Here is a 6,011-nt window from a genome sequence, read left to right as displayed (position 1 = left end):
GGGACGAGTCCATTCAATGGGGGGTTGCGAGAGTGAATGTTAGGGTCTCCCCAGTCCCCACCCCCAGGGAGGAGCTCGGGCGGGCCGGGGCAGGGAGGGGCTCGGCCCAGGGGTGGTCCCAGCTCAGGGGCCAAGCCTCGGGGGCAGCCCCATGACTGCAGCGCCTGACGGGACAGCGCAAGGGCGCTGCACCTGCATGACCGGGGGAGATCGTCTCTGGACCGGACCGGACCCGAACCGCCCCGGACACCCCACGTGGGCCCGTCTCTGGACTGAACCGGAACCAGCCTCCCAGCACCCCCGTCACCTCTGCACCAGCCTGGAACCGACCTCCTAATGCCCCGGGAACCCCCCGTGGGCCCCTCTCTATAACGGACTGAAACAGACCTCCCACCGCCCCAGGCCGCCTGTGTGGGCCCCTCTCTGCTACAGAGCGGAACCGACTTCCCACCGCTCCGGGCACCCTGTGTGGGCCCATCTCTGTAACAGCAGAACCTTCACCCACTTCCAATGCCTCAGACGTCATGTCTGGCCCGATCTCAGTAATGGACCAGAACCAACCTTATCCCTGCTCCAGGTGCCCCAGATGTCAAGCCTGGCTCCATCTCTGCAATGGACCTTTATCAACCTCCTCTTGATCCCCAATATCTTTAATATTATGCCTGTCCTCATCTGTATAATGGACATGGAACAACCTTGCCCATTTTTAATCCTGACATACAATATTTTTCCCCCCAGGATAAACTAGAGAGAGTTATAGGTCTGTGAGCAGCCTCCAGAGAAGTGATATCCCTGCTCCATCCTGATGAGAACAACCTCCATGAAAACAGGAGATCACAACATGCCATGCACTACTTTTAACAAATGACCTATAGAGGCAATGGATCACAGCATATCATGCTCCATCTTGACCTAATCTGCCTTTCATCTATCTACCTATAGTATTTCTATGGTGCCCCTTTACACCCAAGCTTGACTCTAGGATAGCAAGGAAAATTCTATACAACCCTGTCATCCCATGTTAATGGAACATATTGATTAAGAATTAATATGCTCAGAAATCTGGAAATTCACAACAAATGTTTTTACAGCAAATGCACATGTACTGTAAAGCATAAAGTTAATAGCTGATACAGAAATACAGACTATTACATAAATTGAAAGGGACAGAGTATAATTGCTGTGCAACTATAATTTAGTCTTCTGACCTTTGAACAACAAATTATCCACTAGAACATTGTTTTATTTGCAGCAAATGCATAAAATAATACAATGTTCTTTGAGTTTTTGGCTCTGTTGAGACATAATCAACTGTTTTTTTTATTTTGGAACAGGTATGCAGCAAAATGCAAAGTGATTAAAGAGAGAGTAAAAAAAAAAAAAACCGGAAAGTGAAAAGAGAATATCAACATCTAGAGTTAGTAAAAGGCAGGACAGGTAAAACCATCCTCACTATCCTAGCTATGCTGTAACAAAGTGTGACTTTTTCATCTTGAGTTAATGTAAATGGAATAGAGGGCCATAAGAAAAACAGTTAATAAAAAGCATGCAAATTCTCTTTCATAAATGCAGGGATGCAAACAGCTCTCTGAAGCCAACTGGGATGTAATCAAGAATCCCTAGTTATTTAAATTTTCATAGTACAAACAATCTAGTGTTTAAACACATTTTGGCGAGTAAAGAATGCTTCCACAAAAGGATATTGATGAAAGAATGGTAGGATATTACCTGTTCAGACAAGCTCAGAGGTCTCACCTGTCACATATAATCTTCTGGAGAATTAAGATGCCCCCTATGCTGAAGTGGGATTTTTTAATATGTTTATGAATCCTACACATTCCTTGTTACTGTGCTTGGTCTGCCTACTTAATATGGGCAAAAAGGGTTGTATGTGTGCTCTTGGGGCAGAACAGGAGACAGTGGAAGTCCCAAGGACTGAACAATCAACACTTAACAGCTGGAATTTCCAGCAGGTGGTATGTGAACTCAAGAGTGGTTCACCTTGAACTGACACAGGAGACAGAGCCTGAAATGGAGTTCATAGCAGCTTGGCTGGCTGAGGGCACTGGCTTGGCTAAATGACCTATGTTGCAACCTTTATTCTGTATGCTAACCTAAGGACCCGGGATGCTGTGTTCCAGTTGACTAATCTACCCATGTTTTGAAAAGGTTGCTGGGTGTCACTGCATATACTTGCTGAGGTGCTTGAGTCCCAGAAGTCTATCTCATTTGGACTTGCTGGGCAGAACTCATGGTGTGATGGCTCAGAGGCTCATCTGAGAGACAATGAGGCTGTATGTCCTACCCTAAAGGCAGAGTGCAGGCAAGGCCTATCAGAATATCCCCACATAGCTATGACAAGCACATCAGTTCTGATTTACAACCACCACTCACTGACAGTTCTAGTCCAGAGATAATGTTAAGGTTATGTGACAGACCCAGACCAGTGGGGTACAGGAGTCTGACAGAGGGCAAATATACTGGTCACTGGATGAGCAGTTTTCTGTTCCCTGAGTGACCAGAGCAGGGGATGCACTAGAGTAAGACAGACAGGCTGATTAGAACACCTGCAACCAATCAAAGCAGGCTAATCAGGGCACCTGGGTTTAAAAAGGAGCTCACTTCAGTTTATGGTGGGTGTTTTGTTTTTTTTTTTTGCTGGAGGACTAAGGAATAGAAGTGTTATCAGACACCAGGAGGAAGGTCCTGTGGTGAGGATAAAGAAGATGTTTGGAGGAGGCCATGGGGAAGTAGCCCAGGTAGTTGTAGCTGTAATGCAGCTGTTACAGGAGGCACTCTAGACAGCTGCAATCCACAGGGCCCTGGGCTGGAACTTGGAGTAGAGGGTGGCCCCGGATTCCTCCCAACTCCTGATCAGACACAGGAGGAGTTGACCCAACTTATGGATTCCACCAGAGGGGAAGATCACTGGGTGAGCAAATCTGCCAATAAGTGCAGGACCCACCAAGGTAGAGGAGAAACTTTGTCACAGTAGTTCTATTACCAAAACAGAATTAGAAACCAAAACCCCTAAGGGCAAAAGGCAAGGCGTTCACTGTTCCGCCAAGCTCTCTGGTCATAATCTTTAAGTAGCAGAAAAGAAGGTTTACTATTTGGCATCCAGTTTCAACTAACTCCTAGATTCCTACTGCTAAATAATCTTTCTACCTTGTGCTTTGAATACATAAAATCTGTTGAATCTGGACATGTGGAGCCCAATCTTTCAATTTTTAATGGGAATTTTGTCCTGAACCAAAAAGTGAGTGTTTTAAAGGAGAGCATAGCACACAAGGTAAGGAAGGAAATTTCTGCCATAAAAGGATAACCTGGAAGTGAAATTTTGGCCAAGAAAACCCAGGCAAACCCCCACTCTGCTACAAAGTGTTATGGGATCTTTAATGTTTGTACAGAGCAGACTGGACATTGAACATTCAGATCTTACTCAAGCATTAGCCTAAAATTTCAGTGCAAAACTCACATCAGAATTACAGTTTTACCTGCTTTGGCATCAAGATGACAGGTCTCGTGATATTGATGCAAACCCAGAAACCGATCAACATTTTCACTCCAAAGTGGGCCCAGGCTCACTGGAAAGATTCATGCTCCTCAGCAAGCTTTCAACGAACATACCCAGGGCTTTTTATATGATGTAAATAAAAAACAATCAAGTTTTGCATAATGTCAAATTTTGCTGTAAATATCTTGCACAGCTGGTTAATGTACTCCAAAAGCAGAATTTTATTTAAAAAGCGTAACGGGTATAATGCAGGAACAAATAACGGCATGTGCATTGCTATTTGATGGTGCTTTTCCATACTCCCTTTATTCTGAGATGTTTAATTTATTCTGCTAGTGTGCTGAATTCTTGCCAGGTGTGACTGTTTGCTTTTGCTGTGAATTCATTTTTTTACTCTCTGCTGTCCTCTCCCCATCTGCCTGTCTGAAAGGTTATTTGAAACTGTTTTTGACTCCAGTTATTCATGTTATCTGTTTAATCTGCACTGTTCCATGAACCATAGGTCACTGCAAACAGAAGGTTATAGCATCAGAGTGAGCAAGGAGGTTGTGAGGTCAGCAGCTTCAGAGATCAGTGATAGTGTCTGTAAAGAAATAAAGAACTTTAATTGAATGTTGCTAGTAGTGACTTTTACTTTACCTAACCATGACTACTTTTGAGAAGTGCATAATAGGACCAATCCTTGAAGATCTATGGTGCAGGAATTCCTAAGAATCAGAAGAGTAGTAACTGTTCCCTGAAAAACACAGTCCACACCCAAGAGAAAGGAATTAGGAGCCCCTTGTTCAATAGTTTTTGAATACCTTTTAATTGTTGTGTTAACATTTTAAAAGCCTATTAAAAAGTTTTTCCCATCTCTACAGACACAGAACAAATCTACATGGACTGTAAATGGATGTGGTGTGAGAAATTATTTTTCAGTATAGGACACTTATCTGGGACACATCCAATGCTTATGTACTTTAGCCCTGGAAGCTAGGTGTATATTATTTCAGTGAGTAAACCAAGGCAGAGAAATTAACTGACCCACCTACGGCTAAGTAGCAAGCCAGTGACAGAGCCAGGAGTAAAACCCAGTAGTCTTTTCTCCAATTTTTTCCATCTGACAACTAACAATCACCTTCTCACTTAAGAAATTGCTTATGTCCATTTTAATTAATATTGGTGTCATTTTAATTTTTTTAAAGCCTTCCACCAAATTCAGGCAAAATATAATCAGAGAAAACTGATCCCTAAAAGATGAGGTTATTCATCAATATTTCAAATTAATCAGCATTTTAGCATAATACCGTTTAACCTAATTCTGATCTCATTACACCACTAAAGTAATGGGAACTACTCTTGACTTACACTGGCCTAACTGAGATCAGAATCTGACCCAAAAGCCAGAGCTCCTGGAATTCTGCCCTTAGCAATGGAGCTTTAGATGTGGACTTAATAAAAAAAATCTCCAAATATTGAGTGTTGTGTATTTGAGCCTAAAGTGACTCAGAAAACTCAAAGCCATGCTATTTAATTAGTGACAGAGTCCTGTGGCACCTTATAGACTAATAGAAGTATTGGAGCATAAGCTTTCGTGGGTGAACACCCACTTCATCAGACGCATTTAACTATTTAATTGCCATTCTAACCCTAATGTGAAGTGATTTTGATTAACTGATTAGAATTGTAATACATCATTTGGTATTACTTCTCACGTAGTAAGATACCTAAATTGCATTTGTATCGATTATTTTTATGCAGGAGACTTGATATCCACCTGGGAGCCATTATACAGTTGAAAAGTGATGTATGCCAAGGTTCTATTAATAAGAGACTTTCCCTCACTGGGCCCTCTGGCTTTGCCAAAGTGGCATTAAAAGATTTAAATGTTTTATTTACCTCTGCCAGGATACAAAAAGTAACAGTGACATGTGACAACCTCTTAATCCTCAGAGGTTTTGCACAATTCCAGACAGCAATCCCAAGAACAGATTACTGATGGGAATCACCTAATTTTTTTGTTTCCTTCTGCAAATTTACTGAACCTTGAATGGCGCATCTGAAGAAGTGGGGTTTTTACCTATGAAAGCTTATGCCTAAATAAATTTGTTAGTCTTTAAGATGCCACCGGACTCCTGGTTGTTTTTGTGGTTACAGAGTAACACAGCTACCCCTGATACTTGAACCTTCAATGGAAATTCTTGTGGGTCTTTAGCTAGGAATTGCAGTTCATATACTACTTCCTTTGCACAAGACCTGGCTCTTGGGATATGTTTACACTGCAAGGTAAATCCAGGGTTAGTAGAACTTGAGTTACCAGACCCTGGGTTTGTTAACCGAGGGCATGAGCATCTACGCTCATTTATAACCCCAGGTTAGGAATTGTTGAACTCTGGGGCTCCTGCATTATGCAGGCCCATGTCCAACCATCCATATCCCAGACCACTCCCAAAATCTGGCTGCTCTAACCCTTTGTTCCTGGTGCAGTGTGGGAACACTTGACTGTCCAGAG

The sequence above is a fragment of the Gopherus flavomarginatus genome, chromosome 15 (genome assembly GCF_025201925.1).
Source record: "Gopherus flavomarginatus isolate rGopFla2 chromosome 15, rGopFla2.mat.asm, whole genome shotgun sequence".
NCBI classification, from domain to species: Eukaryota; Metazoa; Chordata; order Testudines; family Testudinidae; genus Gopherus; species Gopherus flavomarginatus.
Note: the sequence above shows the minus strand (reverse complement) of the source record.